Consider the following 21,739-nt stretch of genomic DNA (forward strand, 5'->3'; position numbering starts at 1 on the left):
CCAATAATCTGTTGAATTCCACCATGAACACATTCAACGACTCCATCTATGTTCAAATGATCTGTTGAATTCCACCATGAACACATTCAATGAATCCATCTATTTTCCAATGATCTGTTGAATTCCACCATAAACACATTCAATGACTCCATCTATGTTCCAATGTTATGTTGAATTCCACCATGAACACATACAATGATTCCATCTATGTTCCAATGATCTGTTGAATTCCAGTTTGAACACATTCAATGACTCCATCTATGTTCCTATGATCTGTTGAATTCCACCATAAACACATTCAAAGACTCCATCTATATTCCAATGATCTGTTGAATTCCACCATGAACACATTCAATGACCCATCTATGTTCCAATGATCTGTTGAATTCCACCATGAACACATTCAATGATCCCATCAAAGAGCCAATGATCTTTTAAATTCCACCATGAACACATTCAATGACTCCTTCTATGTTCCAATGATCTGTTGAATTCCACCATGAACACGTTCAATGACCCATCTATGTCCCAATGATCTGTTGAATTCCACCTTGAACACATTCAATATCCCAATTTATGTTCCAATGATATGTTGAATTCAAACATGAACACATTCAATGACTCCATCTATGTTCCAATGTTATGTTGAATTCCACTATAACACATTCAATGACTCCATCGATGTTCCAATGATCTGTTGAATTCCACCATGAACACATTCAATGATTCCATCTATGTTCCAATGATCTGTTGAATTCCAGCATGAACACATCCAATGACCCATCTATGTTCCAATGATCGATTGAATTCCACCATGAACACATTCAACGACTCCATCTATGTTCCAATGATCTGTTGAATTCCAACATGAAAACATACAATGATCCCCTCTATGACCCATTGATCTGTTAAATTCCACCATGAACACATTCAATGAGTCCATCTATGTTCCAATGATCTGTTGAATTCCACCATGAACACATTCAATGACTCCATCTATGTTTCTATGATCTGTTGAATTCCACCATAAACACATTCAATGACTCCATCTATGTTCCAATAATCTGTTAAATTCCACCATAAACACATTCAATGACTCCATCTATGTTCCAATGATCTGTTGAATTCCACCATGAACCCATACAATGAATCCATCAATGTTCCAATGATCTATTGAATTCCACAATGAACACATTCAATGATTCCATCTATGTTCCAATGATCTGTTGAATTCCAGCATGAACACATTCAATGACCCATCTATGTTCCAATGATCGATTGAATTCCACCATGAACACATTCAATGACTCCATCTATGTTCCAATGTTATGTTGTATTCCACTATGAACACATTCAAGGACACAATCCATGTTCCAATGATGTGTTGATTTGCACCGTGAACACATTCAATGACTCCATCTATGTTCCAATGATCTGTTGTAATCCACCATGAACACATTCAATGACTCCATATATGTTCCAATGATCTGTTGAATTCCACCATGAACCCATACAATGAATCCATCAATGTTCCAATGATCTGTTGAATTCCACCATGAACACATTCAATGATTCCATCTATGTTCCAATGATCTGTTGAATTCCACCATGAACACATTCAATGACTCCATCTATGTTCCGATGATCTGTTGAATTCATCTATGAACACATTCAATGACTCCATCTATGTTCAAATCATCGGTTGACTTCCACCATGAACACATTCAATGACTCCATCTATGTTCCAATCATCCGTTGAATTCCACCATCAACACATACAATGAATCCATCAATGTTCCAATGATCCGTTGAAATCCACCATGAACACATTCAATGACTCCATCTATGTTCCTATGATCTGTTGAATTCCACCATGAACCCATACAATGAATCCATCAATGTTCCAATGATCCATTGAATTCCACCATGAACACATTCAATGATTCCATATATGTTCCAATGATCTGTTGAATTCCAGCATGAACACATTCAATGACCCATCTATGTTCCAATGATCGATTGAATTCCACCATGAACACATTCAATGACTCCATCTATGTTCCAATGAATTGTTGAATTCCACCATGAACACATTCAAAACTCCATCTATGTTCCAATCATCTGTTGAATTCCACCATGAACACATTCAATGACTCCATCAATGTTCCAATGATCTGTTGAATTCCACCATGAACACATACAATGACTCCATCTATGATCTAATGATATGTTGAATTCCACCATGAACACATTCAATGACTCCATCTATGTTCCAATGATCTGTTGAAATCCACCATAAACACATTCAATGACTCCATCTATGTCCCAATAATCTGTTGAATTCCACCATGAACACATTCAATGACTCCATCTATGTTCAAATGATCTATTGAATTCCACCATGAACACATTCAATGATTCCATCTATGTTACATTGTTCTGTTGAATTCCACCATGAACACATTCAATGACTCCATCTATGTTCCAATGATCCATTGAATTCCACCATGAACACATTCAATGACTCCATCTATGTTCCTATCATCTGTTGAATTCCACCATAAACACATTCAATGACTCCATCTATGTTCCAATAATCTGTTGAATTCCACCATGAACACATTCAACGACTCCATCTATGTTCAAATGATCTGTTGAATTCCACCATGAACAAATTCAATGAATACATCTATTTTCCAATGATCTGTTGAATTCCACCATAAACACATTCAATGACTCCATCTATGTTCCAATGAATTGTTGAATTCCACCATGAACACATTCAATGACTCCATCTATGTTCCAATGATCTGTTGAATTCCACCATGAACACCTTCAATGACTCCATCCATGTTCCAATGATCTGTTTAATTCCTTTATAAACACATTCAATGACTCCATCTATGTTCAAATTATCTGTTGAATTCCACCATGAACACATTCAATGGCTCCTTCTATGTTCCAATGATCTGTTGAATTCCTCCATGAACACATTTAATGACTCCATCTTTGTTCCAATCATCTGTTGAATTGCACCATGAACACATTAAATTACTCCATCTATGTTCAAATGATTGGTTGAATTCCACCATTAAAACATTCAATGACTCCATATATGTTCCAATCATCTGTTGAATTCCACCATGAACATATTCAATGATCCAATCTATGTTCCAATGATCTGTTGTATTCCACCATGAACACATTCAATGACTCCATCTATGTACCAATGATCTGTTGAATTCCACCATGAACACATTGAAAACTCCATCTATGTTCCAATGATCAGTTGAATTCCACCATGAACACATTCAATGACTCCATCTATGTTCCAATGAATTGTTGAATTCCACCATGAACACATTCAAAACTCCATCTATGTTCCAATCATCTGTTGAATTCCACCATGAACACATTCAATGACTCCATCAATGTTCCAATGATCTGTTGAATTCCACCATGAACACATACAATGACTCCATCTATGATCTAATGATATGTTGAATTCCACCAGGAACATATTCAATGACTCCACTATGTTCCAATGATCTGTTGAATTCCACCATGAACACATTCAATGACTCCATCTATGTTACAATGTTCTGTTGAATTCCACCATGAACACATTCAATGACTCCATCTATGTTCCAATGATCCATTGAATTCCACCATGAACACATTCAATGACTCCATCTATGTTCCTATCATCTGTTGAATTCCACCATAAACACATTCAATGACTCCATCTATGTTCCAATAATCTGTTGAATTCCACCATGAACACATTCAACGACTCCATCTATGTTCAAATGATCTGTTGAATTCCACCATGAACACATTCAATTAATCCATCTATTTTCCAATGATCTGTTGAATTCCACCATAAACACATTCAATGACTCCATCTATGTTCCAATGTTATGTTGAATTCCACTATGAACATATTGAAGGACTCCATCAATGTTCCAATGATCTGTTCAATTCCACCATGAACACATTCAATGACTACATCTATGTTCCACTGTTATGCTGAATTCCACTATGAACACATTCAAGGACTCCATCCATGTTCCAATGATCTGTTGAATTCCACCATGAACACATTCAATGATCCCGTCTATGTTCCAATGATCTGTTGAATTCCAGTTTGAACACATTCAATGACTCCATCTATGTTCCTATGATCTGTTGAATTCCACCATGAAAACATTCAATGAGTCCATTTATGTTCCATTGATCTGTTGAATTCCACCATGAACACATTCAATGACTCCATCTATGTTCCAATGATCTGTTGAAATCCACCATAAACACATTCAATGACTCCATCTATGTCCCAATAATCTGTTGAATTCCACCATGAACACATTCAATGACTCCATCTATGTTCAAATGATCTATTGAATTCCACCATGAACACATTCAATGATTCCATCTATGTTACATTGTTCTGTTGAATTCCACCATGAACACATTCAATGACTCCATCTATGTTCCAATGATCCATTGAATTCCACCATGAACACATTCAATGACTCCATCTATGTTCCTATCATCTGTTGAATTCCACCATAAACACATTCAATGACTCCATCTATGTACCAATAATCTGTTGAATTCCACCATGAACACATTCAACGACTCCATCTATGTTCAAATGATCTGTTGAATTCCACCATGAACACATTCAATGAATCAATCTATTTTCCAATGATCTGTTGAATTCCACCATAAACACATTCAATGACTCCATCTATGTTCCAATGTTATGTTGAATTCCACCATGAACACATACAATGATTCCATCTATGTTCCAATGATCTGTTGAATTCCAGTTTGAACACATTCAATGACTCCATCTATGTTCCTATGATCTGTTGAATTCCACCATAAACACATTCAAAGACTCCATCTATATTCCAATGATCTGTTGAATTCCACCATGAACACATTCAATGACCCATCTATGTTCCAATGATCTGTTGAATTCCACCATGAACACATTCAATGATCCCATCAAAGAGCCAATGATCTTTTAAATTCCACCATGAACACATTCAATGACTCCTTCTATGTTCCAATGATCTGTTGAATTCCACCATGAACACGTTCAATGACCCATCTATGTCCCAATGATCTGTTGAATTCCACCTTGAACACATTCAATATCCCAATTTATGTTCCAATGATATGTTGAATTCAAACATGAACACATTCAATGACTCCATCTATGTTCCAATGTTATGTTGAATTCCACTATAACACATTCAATGACTCCATCGATGTTCCAATGATCTGTTGAATTCCACCATGAACACATTCAATGATTCCATCTATGTTCAAATGATCTGTTGAATTCCAGCATGAACACATCCAATGACCCATCTATGTTCCAATGATCGATTGAATTCCACCATGAACACATTCAATGACTCCATCTATGTTCCAATGATCTGTTGAATTCCAACATGAAAACATTCAATGATCCCCTCTATGACCCATTGATCTGTTAAATTCCACCATGAACACATTCAATGAGTCCATCTATGTTCCAATGATCTGTTGAATTCCACCATGAACACATTCAATGACTCCATCTATGTTTCTATGATCTGTTGAATTCCACCATAAACACATTCAATGACTCCATCTATGTTCCAATAATCTGTTAAATTCCACCATAAACACATTCAATGACTCCATCTATGTTCCAATGATATGTTGAATTCCACCATGAACCCATACAATGAATCCATCAATGTTCCAATGATCTATTGAATTCCACCATGAACACATTCAATGATTCCATCTATGTTCCAATGATCTGTTGAATTCCAGCATGAACACATTCAATGACCCATCTATGTTCCAATGATCGATTGAATTCCACCATGAACACATTCAATGACTCCATCTATGTTCCAATGTTATGTTGTATTCCACTATGAACACATTCAAGGACACAATCCATGTTCCAATGATGTGTTGATTTGCACCGTGAACACATTCAATGACTCCATCTATGTTCCAATGATCTGTTGTAATCCACCATGAACACATTCAATGACTCCATATATGTTCCAATGATCTGTTGAATTCCACCATGAACACATTCAATGACTCCATCTATGTTCCGATGATCTGTTGAATTCATCTATGAACACATTCAATGACTCCATCTATGTTCAAATCATCGGTTGACTTCCACCATGAACACATTCAATGACTCCATCTATGTTCCAATCATCCGTTGAATTCCACCATCAACACATACAATGAATCCATCAATGTTCCAATGATCCGTTGAAATCCACCATGAACACATTCAATGACTCCATCTATGTTCCTATGATCTGTTGAATTCCACCATGAACCCATACAATGAATCCATCAATGTTCCAATGATCTATTGAATTCCACCATGAACACATTCAATGATTCCATCTATGTTCCAATGATCTGTTGAATTCCAGCATGAACACATTCAATGACCCATCTATGTTCCAATGATCGATTGAATTCCACCATGAACACATTCAATGACTCCATCTATGTTCCAATGAATTGTTGAATTCCACCATGAACACATTCAAAACTCCATCAATGTTCCAATCATCTGTTGAATTCCACCATGAACACATTCAATGACTCCATCAATGTTCCAATGATCTGTTGAATTCCACCATGAACACATACAATGACTCCATCTATGATCTAATGATATGTTGAATTCCACCATGAACACATTCAATGACTCCATCTATGTTCCAATGATCTGTTGAAATCCACCATAAACACATTCAATGACTCCATCTATGTCCCAATAATCTGTTGAATTCCACCATGAACACATTCAATGACTCCATCTATGTTCAAATGATCTATTGAATTCCACCATGAACACATTCAATGATTCCATCTATGTTACATTGTTCTGTTGAATTCCACCATGAACACATTCAATGACTCCATCTATGTTCCAATGATCCATTGAATTCCACCATGAACACATTCAATGACTCCATCTATGTTCCTATCATCTGTTGAATTCCACCATAAACACATTCAATGACTCCATCTATGTTCCAATAATCTGTTGAATTCCACCATGAACACATTCAACGACTCCATCTATGTTCAAATGATCTGTTGAATTCCACCATGAACAAATTCAATGAATACATCTATTTTCCAATGATCTGTTGAATTCCACCATAAACACATTGAATGACTCCATCTATGTTCCAATGTTATGTTGAATTCCACTATGAACACAATCAAGGACTCCATCCATGTTCCAATGATCTGTTGGATTCCACCATGAACACATTGAATGACACCATCTATGTTCCAATGATCTGTTGTATTCCACCATGAACACATTCAATGATCCCGTCTATGTTCCAATGATCCGTTGAATTCCACCATGAACACATTCAATGACTCCATCTATGTTCCAATGATCTGTTGAATTCCACCATGAACACATTCAATGACTCCATCTATGTTCCAATGATCTGTTGAATTCCACCATGAACACCTTCAATGACTCCATCCATGTTCCAATGATCTGTTTAATTCCTTTATAAACACATTCAATGACTCCATCTATGTTCAAATTATCTGTTGAATTCCACCATGAACACATTCAATGGCTCCTTCTATGTTCCAATGATCTGTTGAATTCCTCCATGAACACATTTAATGACTCCATCTTTGTTCCAATCATCTGTTCAATTGCACCATGAACACATTAAATTACTCCATCTATGTTCAAATGATTGGTTGAATTCCACCATTAAAACATTCAATGACTCCATATATGTTCCAATCATCTGTTGAATTCCACCATGAACATATTCAATGATCCAATCTATGTTCCAATGATCTGTTGTATTCCACCATGAACACATTCAATGACTCCATCTATGTACCAATGATCTGTTGAATTCCACCATGAACACATTGAAAACTCCATCTATGTTCCAATGATCAGTTGAATTCCACCATGAACACATTCAATGACTCCATCTATGTTCCAATGAATTGTTGAATTCCACCATGAACACATTCAAAACTCCATCTATGTTCCAATCATCTGTTGAATTCCACCATGAACACATTCAATGACTCCATCAATGTTCCAATGATCTGTTGAATTCCACCATGAACACATACAATGACTCCATCTATGATCTAATGATATGTTGAATTCCACCAGGAACATATTCAATGACTCCACTATGTTCCAATGATCTGTTGAATTCCACCATGAACACATTCAATGACTCCATCTATGTTACAATGTTCTGTTGAATTCCACCATGAACACATTCAATGACTCCATCTATGTTCCAATGATCCATTGAATTCCACCATGAACACATTCAATGACTCCATCTATGTTCCTATCATCTGTTGAATTCCACCATAAACACATTCAATGACTCCATCTATGTTCCAATAATCTGTTGAATTCCACCATGAACACATTCAACGACTCCATCTATGTTCAAATGATCTGTTGAATTCCACCATGAACACATTCAATTAATCCATCTATTTTCCAATGATCTGTTGAATTCCACCATAAACACATTCAATGACTCCATCTATGTTCCAATGTTATGTTGAATTCCACTATGAACATATTCAAGGACTCCATCAATGTTCCAATGATCTGTTCAATTCCACCATGAACACATTCAATGACTACATCTATGTTCCACTGTTATGCTGAATTCCACTATGAACACATTCAAGGACTCCATCCATGTTCCAATGATCTGTTGAATTCCACCATGAACACATTCAATGATCCCGTCTATGTTCCAATGATCTGTTGAATTCCAGTTTGAACACATTCAATGACTCCATCTATGTTCCTATGATCTGTTGAATTCCACCATGAAAACATTCAATGAGTCCATTTATGTTCCATTGATCTGTTGAATTCCACCATGAACACATTCAATGACTCCATCTATGTTCCAATGATCTGTTGAAATCCACCATAAACACATTCAATGACTCCATCTATGTACCAATAATCTGTTGAATTCCACCATGAACACATTCAATGACTCCATCTATGTTCAAATGATCTATTGAATTCCACCATGAACACATTCAATGATTCCATCTATGTTACATTGTTCTGTTGAATTCCACCATGAACACATTCAATGACTCCATCTATGTTCCAATGATCCATTGAATTCCACCATGAACACATTCAATGACTCCATCTATGTTCCTATCATCTGTTGAATTCCACCATAAACACATTCAATGACTCCATCTATGTTCCAATAATCTGTTGAATTCCACCATGAACACATTCAACGACTCCATCTATGTTCAAATGATCTGTTGAATTCCACCATGAACACATTCAATGAATCCATCTATTTTCCAATGATCTGTTGAATTCCACCATAAACACATTCAATGACTCCATCTATGTTCCAATGTTATGTTGAATTCCACCATGAACACATACAATGATTCCATCTATGTTCCAATGATCTGTTGAATTCCAGTTTGAACACATTCAATGACTCCATCTATGTTCCTATGATCTGTTGAATTCCACCATAAACACATTCAAAGACTCCATCTATATTCCAATGATCTGTTGAATTCCACCATGAACACATTCAATGACCCATCTATGTTCCAATGATCTGTTGAATTCCACCATGAACACATTCAATGATCCCATCAAAGAGCCAATGATCTTTTAAATTCCACCATGAACACATTCAATGAGTCCATTTATGTTCCAATGATCTGTTGAATTCCACCATGAACACATACAATGACTCCATCTATGTTCCAATGATCTGTTGAAATCCACCATAAACACATTCAATGACTCCATCTATGTCCCAATAATCTGTTGAATTCCACCATGAACACATTCAATGACTCCATCTATGTTCAAATGATCTGTTGAATTCCACCATGAACACATTCAATTAATCCATCTATTTTCCAATGATCTGTTGAATTCCACCATAAACACATTCAATGACTCCATCTATGTTCCAATGTTATGTTGAATTCCACTATGAACATATTCAAGGACTCCATCAATGTTCCAATGATCTGTTCAATTCCACCATGAACACATTCAATGACTACATCTATGTTCCACTGTTATGCTGAATTCCACTATGAACACATTCAAGGACTCCATCCATGTTCCAATGATCTGTTGAATTCCACCATGAACACATTCAATGATCCCGTCTATGTTCCAATGATCTGTTGAATTCCAGTTTGAACACATTCAATGATCCAGTCTATGTTCCAATGATCTGTTGTATTCCACCATGAACACATTCAATGACTCCATCTATGTACCAATGATCTGTTGAATTCCACCATGAACACATTGAAAACTCCATCTATGTTCCAATGATCAGTTGAATTCCACCATGAACACATTCAATGACTCCATCTATGTTCCAATGAATTGTTGAATTCCACCATGAACACATTCAAAACTCCATCTATGTTCCAATGATCTGTTGAATTCCACCATGAACACATTCAATGACTCCATCAATGTTCCAATGATCTGTTGAATTCCACCATGAACACATACAATGACTCCATCTATGATCTAATGATATGTTGAATTCCACCAGGAACATATTCAATGACTCCACTATGTTCCAATGATCTGTTGAATTCCACCATGAACACATTCAATGACTCCATCTATGTTCCAATGATCTGTTGTATTCCACCATCAACACATTCAATGATCCCGTCTATGTTCCAATGATCCGTTGAATTCCACCATGAACACATTCAATGACTCCATCTATGTTCCAATGATCTGTTGAATTCCACCATGAACACATTCAGTTTCCATCTATGTTCCAATTATCTGTTGAATTCCACCATGAAAACATACAATAAATCCATCAATGTTCCACTGTTATGTTGAATTCCACTATGAACACATTCAAGGACTCCATCCATGTTCCAATGATCTGTTTAATTCCACCATGAACACATTCAATGACTCCATCTATGTTCCAATGATCTGTTGAATTCCACCATAAACACATTCAATGATCCCGTCTATGATCCAATGATCTGTTGAATTCCACCATGAAAACATTCAATGAGTCCATTTATGTTCCATTGATCTGTTGAAATCTACCATGAACACATACAATGATTCCATCTATGTTCCAATGATCTGTTGAATTCCAGTTTGAACACATTCAATGACTCCATCTATGTTCCTATGATCTGTTGAATTCCACCATAAACACATTCAAAGACTCCATCTATATTCCAATGATCTGTTGAATTCCAACATGAACATATTCAATGACCCATCTATGTTCCAATGACCTGTTGAATTCCACCATGAACACATACAATGAATCGGTCTATGTTCCAATGATCGGTTGATTTCCACCATGAACACATTCAATGACTCCATCTATGTTCCAATGTTATGTTGAATTCCACTATGAACACATTCAAGGACACCATCCATGTTCCAATGATGCGTTGAATTGCACCATGAACACATTCAATGACTCCATCTATGTTCCAATGATCTGTTGAATTCCACCATGAACACATTCAATGATCCCGTCAATGATCCAATGATCTGTTAAATTCCACCATGAACACATTCAATGAGTCCATTTATGTTCCAATGATCTGTTGAATTCCACCATGAACACATTCAATGACTCCATCTATGTTCCAATGATCTGTTGAAATCCACCATGAACACATTCAATGACTCCATCTATGTTCCTATGATCTGTTGAATTCCACCATAAACACATTCAATGACTCCATCTATGTTCCTATGATCTGTTGAATTCCACCATGAACACATTTAATGACTCTATTTATGTTCCAATGATCTGTTGAATTCCACCATGAACACATTCAAAGACTCCATCTATGTTCCAATCGTCTGTTGAATTCCACCATAAACACATTCAATGACTCCATCTATGTTCCAATGTTATGTTGAATTCCACTATGAACACAATCAAGGACTCCATCCATGTTCCAATGATCTGTTGAATTCCACCATGAACACATTGAATGACACCATCTATGTTCCAATGATCTGTTGTATTCCACCATGAACACATTCAATGATCCCGTCTATGTTCCAATGATCCGTTGAATTCCACCATGAACACATTCAATGACTCCATCTATGTTCCAATGATCTGTTGAATTCCACCATGAACACATTCAATGACTCCATCTATGTTCCAATGATCTGTTGAATTCCACCATGAACACCTTCAATGACTCCATCCATGTTCCAATGATCTGTTTAATTCCTTTATAAACACATTCAATGACTCCATCTATGTTCCAATCATCTGTTGAATTGCACCATGAACACATTAAATTACTCCATCTATGTTCAAATGATTGGTTGAATTCCACCATTAAAACATTCAATGACTCCATATATGTTCCAATCATCTGTTGAATTCCACCATGAACATATTCAATGATCCAGTCTATGTTCCAATGATCTGTTGTATTCCACCATGAACACATTCAATGACTCCATCTATGTACCAATGATCTGTTGAATTCCACCATGAACACATTGAAAACTCCATCTATGTTCCAATGATCAGTTGAATTCCACCATGAACACATTCAATGACTCCATCTATGTTCCAATGAATTGTTGAATTCGACCATGAACACATTCAAAACTCCATCTATGTTCCAATGATCTGTTGAATTCCACCATGCACACATTCAATGACTCCATCAATGTTCCAATGATCTGTTGAATTCCACCATGAACACATACAATGACTCCATCTATGATCTAATGATATGTTGAATTCCACCAGGAACATATTCAATGACTCCACTATGTTCCAATGATCTGTTGAATTCCACCATGAACACATTCAATGACTCCATCTATGTTCCAATGATCTGTTGTATTCCACCATCAACACATTCAATGATCCCGTCTATGTTCCAATGATCCGTTGAATTCCACCATGAACACATTCAATGACTCCATCTATGTTCCAATGATCTGTTGAATTCCACCATGAACACATTCAGTTTCCATCTATGTTCCAATTATCTGTTGAATTCCACCATGAAAACATACAATAAATCCATCAATGTTCCACTGTTATGTTGAATTCCACTATGAACACATTCAAGGAGTCCATCCATGTTCCAATGATCTGTTTAATTCCACCATGAACACATTCAATGACTCCATCTATGTTCCAATGATCTGTTGAATTCCACCATAAACACATTCAATGATCCCGTCTATGATCCAATGATCTGTTGAATTCCACCATGAAAACATTCAATGAGTCCATTTATGTTCCATTGATCTGTTGAAATCTACCATGAACACATACAATGATTCCATCTATGTTCCAATGATCTGTTGAATTCCAGTTTGAACACATTCAATGACTCCATCTATGTTCCTATGATCTGTTGAATTCCACCATAAACACATTCAAAGACTCCATCTATATTCCAATGATCTGTTGAATTCCAACATGAACATATTCAATGACCCATCTATGTTCCAATGACCTGTTGATTTCCACCATGAACACATACAATGAATCGATCTATGTTCCAATGATCGGTTGATTTCCACCATGAACACATTCAATGACTCCATCTATGTTCCAATGTTATGTTGAATTCCACTATGAACACATTCAAGGACACCATCCATGTTCCAATGATGCGTTGAATTGCACCATGAACACATTCAATGACTCCATCTATGTTCCAATGATCTGTTGAATTCCACCATGAACACATTCAATGATCCCGTCAATGATCCAATGATCTGTTAAATTCCACCATGAACACATTCAATGAGTCCATTTATGTTCCAATGATCTGTTGAATTCCACCATGAACACATTCAATGACTCCATCTATGTTCCAATGATCTGTTGAAATCCACCATGAACACATTCAATGACTCCATCTATGTTCCTATGATCTGTTGAATTCCACCATAAACACATTCAATGACTCCATCTATGTCCCAATAATCTGTTGAATTCCACCATGAACACATTCAATGACTCCATCTATGTTCAAATGATCTATTGAATTCCACCATGAACACATTCAATGACTCCATCTATGTTCCAATGATCTGTTGAATTCTACCATGAACACATTCAATGACTCCATCTATGTTCCAATGATCTGTTGAATTCCTCCATGAACACATTCAATGACTCCATCTATGTTCAAATGATCGGTTGAATTCCACCATTAACACATTCAATGACTCCATATATGTTCCAATCATCTGTTGAATTCCACCATGAACACATTCAATGATCCAGTCTATGTTCCAATGATCTGTTGTATTCCACCATGAACACATTCAATGACCCCATCTATGTACCAATGATCTGTTGAATTCCAACATGAACACATTCAAAACTCCATCTATGTTCCAATGATCAGTTGAATTCCACCATGAACACATTCAATGACTCCATCTATGTTCCAATCATCCGTTGAATTCCACCATCAACACATACAATGAATCCATCAATGTTCCAATGATCCGTTGAAATCCACCATGAACACATTCAATGACTCCATCTATGTTCCTATGATCTGTTGAATTCCACCATGAACACATTTAATGACTCTATTTATGTTCCAATGATCTGTTGAATTCCACCATGAACACATTCAAAGACTCCATCTATGTTCCAATCGTCTGTTGAATTCCACCATAAACACATTCAATGACTCCATCTATGTTCCAATGATCTGTTGAATTCCACCATGAACACATTCAATGACTCCATCTATGTTCCAATGATCTGTTGAATTCCACCATGAACACTTCAATGACTCCATCCATGTTCCAATGATCTGTTTAATTCCTTTATAAACACATTCAATGACTCCATCTATGTTCAAATTATCTGTTGAATTCCACCATGAACACATTCAATGGCTCCTTCTATGTTCCAATGATCTGTTGAATTCCTCCATGAACACATTTAATGACTCCATCTTTGTTCCAATCATCTGTTGAATTGCACCATGAACACATTAAATTACTCCATCTATGTTCAAATGATTGGTTGAATTCCACCATTAAAACATTCAATGACTCCATATATGTTCCAATCATCTGTTGAATTCCACCATGAACATATTCAATGATCCAGTCTATGTTCCAATGATCTGTTGTATTCCACCATGAACACATTCAATGACTCCATCTATGTACCAATGATCTGTTGAATTCCACCATGAACACATTGAAAACTCCATCTATGTTCCAATGATCAGTTGAATTCCACCATGAACACATTCAATGACTCCATCTATGTTCCAATGAATTGTTGAATTCCACCATGAACACATTCAAAACTCCATCTATGTTCCAATGATCTGTTGAATTCCACCATGAACACATTCAATGACTCCATCAATGTTCCAATGATCTGTTGAATTCCACCATGAACACATACAATGACTCCATCTATGATCTAATGATATGTTGAATTCCACCAGGAACATATTCAATGACTCCACTATGTTCCAATGATCTGTTGAATTCCACCATGAACACATTCAATGACTCCATCTATGTTACAATGTTCTGTTGAATTCCACCATGAACACATTCAATGACTCCATCTATGTTCCAATGATCCATTGAATTCCACCATGAACACATTCAATGACTCCATCTATGTTCCTATCATCTGTTGAATTCCACCATAAACACATTCAATGACTCCATCTATGTTCCAATAATCTGTTGAATTCCACCATGAACACATTCAACGACTCCATCTATGTTCAAATGATCTGTTGAATTCCACCATGAACACATTCAATGAATCCATCTATTTTCCAATGATCTGTTGAATTCCACCATAAACACATTCAATGACTCCATCTATGTTCCAATGTTATGTTGAATTCCACTATGAACATATTCAAGGACTCCATCAATGTTCCAATGATCTGTTCAATTCCACCATGAACACATTCAATGACTACATCTATGTTCCACTGTTATGCTGAATTCCACTATGAACACATTCAAGGACTCCATCCATGTTCCAATGATCTGTTGAATTCCACCATGAACACATTCAATGATCCCGTCTATGTTCCAATGATCTGTTGAATTCCAGTTTGAACACATTCAATGACTCCATCTATGTTCCTATGATCTGTTGAATTCCACCATGAAAACATTCAATGAGTCCATTTATGTTCCATTGATCTGTTGAATTCCACCATGAACACATTCAATGACTCCATCTATGTTCCAATGATCTGTTGAAATCCACCATAAACACATTCAATGACTCCATCTATGTCCCAATAATCTGTTGAATTCCACCATGAACACATTCAATGACTCCATCTATGTTCAAATGATCTATTGAATTCCACCATGAACACATTCAATGATTCCATCTATGTTACAATGTTCTGTTGAATTCCACCATGAACACATTCAATGACTCCATCTATGTTCCAATGATCCATTGAATTCCACCATGAACACATTCAATGACTCCATCTATGTTCCTATCATCTGTTGAATTCCACCATAAACACATTCAATGACTCCATCTATGTTCCAATAATCTGTTGAATTCCACCATGAACACATTCAACGTCTCCATCTATGTTCAAATGATCTGTTGAATTCCACCATGAACACATTCAATGAATCCATCTATTTTCCAATGATCTGTTGAATTCCACCATAAACACATTCAATGACTCCATCTATGTTCCAATGTTATGTTGAATTCCACCATGAACACATACAATGATTCCATCTATGTTCCAATGATCTGTTGAATTCCAGTTTGAACACATTCAATGACTCCATCTATGTTCCTATGATCTGTTGAATTCCACCATAAACACATTCAAAGACTCCATCTATATTCCAATGATCTGTTGAATTCCACCATGAACACATTCAATGACCCATCTATGTTCCAATGATCTGTTGAATTCCACCATGAACACATTCAATGATCCCATCAAAGAGCCAATGATCTTTTAAATTCCACCATGAACACATTCAATGAGTCCATTTATGTTCCAATGATCTGTTGAATTCCACCATGAACACATTCAATGACTCCATCTATGTTCCAATGATCTGTTGAAATCCACCATAAACACATTCAATGACTCCATCTATGTCCCAATAATCTGTTGAATTCCACCATGAACACATTCAATGACTCCATCTATGTTCAAATGATCTATTGAATTCCACCATGAACACATTCAATGATTCCATCTATCTTCCAATGAACTGTTGAATTCCACCATGAAAACATACAATAAATCCATCAATGTTCCAATGATCTGTTGAATTGCACCATTTACACATTCAATGATTCCATCTATGTTCCAATGATCTGTTGAATTCCACCATGAACACATTCAATGAATCCATCTATTTTCCAATGATCTGTTGAATTCCACCATAAACACATTCAATGACTCCATCTATGTTCCAATGTTATATTGAATCCCACTATGAACATATTCAAGGACTCCATCAATGTTCCAATGATCTGTTCAATTCCACCATGAACACATTCAATGACTACATCTATGTTCCACTGTTATGCTGAATTCCACTATGAACACATTCAAGGACTCCATCCATGTTCCAATGATCTGTTGAATTCCACCATGAACACATTCAATGATCCCGTCTATGTTCCAATGATCTGTTGAATTCCAGTTTGAACACATTCAATGACTCCATCTATGTTCCTATGATCTGTTGAATTCCACCATGAAAACATTCAATGAGTCCATTTATGTTCCATTGATCTGTTGAATTCCACCATGAACACATTCAATGACTCCATCTATGTTCCAATGATCTGTTGAAATCCACCATAAACACATTCAATGACTCCATCTATGTCCCAATAATCTGTTGAATTCCACCATGAACACATTCAATGACTCCATCTATGTTCAAATGATCTATTGAATTCCACCATGAACACATTCAATGATTCCATCTATGTTACAATGTTCTGTTGAATTCCACCATGAACACATTCAATGACTCCATCTATGTTCCAATGATCCATTGAATTCCACCATGAACACATTCAATGACTCCATCTATGTTCCTATCATCTGTTGAATTCCACCATAAACACATTCAATGACTCCATCTATGTTCCAATAATCTGTTGAATTCCACCATGAACACATTCAACGACTCCATCTATGTTCAAATGATCTGTTGAATTCCACCATGAACACATTCAATGAATCCATCTATTTTCCAATGATCTGTTGAATTCCACCATAAACACATTCAATGACTCCATCTATGTTCCAATGTTATGTTGAATTCCACCATGAACACATACAATGATTCCATCTATGTTCCAATGATCTGTTGAATTCCAGTTTGAACACATTCAATGACTCCATCTATGTTCCTATGATCTGTTGAATTCCACCATAAACACATTCAAAGTCTCCATCTATATTCCAATGATCTGTTGAATTCCACCATGAACACATTCAATGACCCATCTATGTTCCAATGATCTGTTGAATTCCACCATGAACACATTCAATGATCCCATCAAAGAGCCAATGATCTTTTAAATTCCACCATGAACACATTCAATGAGTCCATTTATGTTCCAATGATCTGTTGAATTCCACCATGAACACATTCAATGACTCCATCTATGTTCCAATGATCTGTTGAAATCCACCATAAACACATTCAATGACTCCATCTATGTCCCAATAATCTGTTGAATTCCACCATGAACACATTCAATGACTCCATCTATGTTCAAATGATCTATTGAATTCCACCATGAACACATTCAATGATTCCATCTATCTTCCAATGAACTGTTGAATTCCACCATGAAAACATACAATAAATCCATCAATGTTCCAATGATCTGTTGAATTGCACCATTTACACATTCAATGATTCCATCTATGTTCCAATGATCTGTTGAATTCCAGCATGAACACATTCAATGACCCATCTATGTTACAATGATCGATTGAATTCCACCATGAACACATTCAATGACTCCATCTATGTTCCAATGATCTGTTTTATTCCACCATCAACACATTCAATGATCCCGTCTATGTTCCAATGATCCGTTGAATTCCACCATGAACACATTCAATGACTCCATCTATGTTCCAATGATCTGTTGAATTCCACCATGAACACATTCAGTTTCCATCTATGTTCCAATTATCTGTTGAATTCCACCATGAAAACATACAATAAATCCATCAATGTTCCACTGTTATGTTGAATTCCACTATGAACACATTCAAGGACTCCATCCATGTTCCAATGATCTGTTTAATTCCACCATGAACACATTCAATGACTCCATCTATGTTCCAATGATCTGTTGAATTCCACCATAAACACATTCAATGATCCCGTCTATGATGCAATGATCTGTTGAATTCCACCATGAAAACATTCAATGAGTCCATTTATGTTCCATTGATCTGTTGAAATCTACCATGAACACATACAATGATTCCATCTATGTTCCAATGATCTGTTGAATTCCAGTTTGAACACATTCAATGACTCCATCTATGTTCCTATGATCTGTTGAATTCCACCATAAACACATTCAATGACCCATCTATGTTCCAATGACCTGTTGAATTCCACCATGAACACATACAATGAATCGATCTATGTTCCAATGATCGGTTGATTTCCACCATGAACACATTCAATGACTCCATCTATGTTCCAATGTTATGTTGAATTCCACTATGAACACATTCAAGGACACCATCCATGTTCCAATGATGCGTTGAATTCCACCATGAACACATTCAATGACTCCATCTATGTTCCAATGATCTGTTGAATTCCACCATGAACACATTCAATGATCCCGTCAATGATCCAATGATCTGTTAAATTCCACCATGAACACATTCAATGAGTCCATTTATGTTCCAATGATCTGTTGAATTCCACCATGAACACATTCAATGACTCCATCTATGTTCCAATGATCTGTTGAAATCCACCATGAACACATTCAATGACTCCATCTATGTTCCTATGATCTGTTGAATTCCACCATAAACACATTCAATGACTCCATCTATGTCCCAATAATCTGTTGAATTCCACCATGAACACATTCAATGACTCCATCTATGTTCAAATGATCTATTAAATTCCACCATGAACACATTCAATGACTCCATCTATGTTCCAATGATCTGTTGAATTCTACCATGAACACATTCAATGACTCCATCTATGTTCCAATGATCTGTTGAATTCCTCCATGAACACATTCAATGACTCCATCTATGTTCAAATGATCGGTTGAATTCCACCATTAACACATTCAATGACTCCATATATGTTCCAATCATCTGTTGAATTCCACCATGAACACATTCAATGATCCAGTCTATGTTCCAATGATCTGTTGTATTCCACCATGAACACATTCAATGACCCCATCTATGTACCAATGATCTGTTGAATTCCAACATGAACACATTCAAAACTCCATCTATGTTCCAATGATCAGTTGAATTCCATCATGAACACATTCAATGACTCCATCTATGTTCCAATGATCTGTTGAATTCCACCATGAACACATTCAAAACTCCATCTATGTTCCAATGATCTGTTGAATTCCACCATGAACACATTCAATGACTCCATCAATGTTCCAATGATCTGTTGAATTCCACCATGAACACATTCAATGACTCCATCTATGTTCCAATGACATGTTGAATTCCACCATGAACACCTTCATTGACTCCATCCATGTTCCAATGATCTGTTTAATTCCTTTATAAACACATTCAATGACTCCATCTATGTTCAAATTGTCTGTTGAATTCCACCATGAACACATTCAATGGCTCCTTCTATGTTCCAATGATCTGTTGAATTCCACCATGAACACATTTAATGACTCCATCTTTGTTCCAATCATCTGTTGAATTCCACCATGAACACATTCAATTACTCCATCTATGTTCAAATGATCGGTTGAATTCCACCATTAACACATACAATGACTCCATATATGTTCCAATCATCTGTTGAATTCCACCATGAACATATTCAATGATCCAGTCTATGTTCCAATGATCTGTTGTATTCCACCATGAACACATTCAATGTCCCCATCTATGTACCAAACATCTGTTGAATTCCACCATGAACACATTCAAAACTCCATCTATGTTCCAATGATCAGTTGAATTCCACCATGAACACATTCAATGACTCCATCTATGTTCCAATGATCTGTTGAATTCCACCATGAACACATTCAAAACTCCATCTATGTTCCAATGATCTGTTGAATTCCACCATGAACACATTCAATGACTCCATCAATGTTCCAATGATCTGTTGAATTCCAACATGAACACATTAAATGACCCCATTTATATTTCAATGATCTGTTGAATTCCACCATGAATATATTCAATGACTCTATCTATGTTCCAATGATCTGTTGATTTCCACCATGAACACATTCAAAGACTCCATCTATGTTCCAATGATCCGTTGAATTCCACAATGAACACATACAATGACTCCATCTATGTTCTAATGATCTGTTGAATTCCACCATGAACACATTCAAAACTCCATCTATGTTCCAAT

Source organism: Narcine bancroftii, chromosome 1, assembly GCF_036971445.1.
Source record: "Narcine bancroftii isolate sNarBan1 chromosome 1, sNarBan1.hap1, whole genome shotgun sequence".
NCBI classification, from domain to species: Eukaryota; Metazoa; Chordata; class Chondrichthyes; order Torpediniformes; family Narcinidae; genus Narcine; species Narcine bancroftii.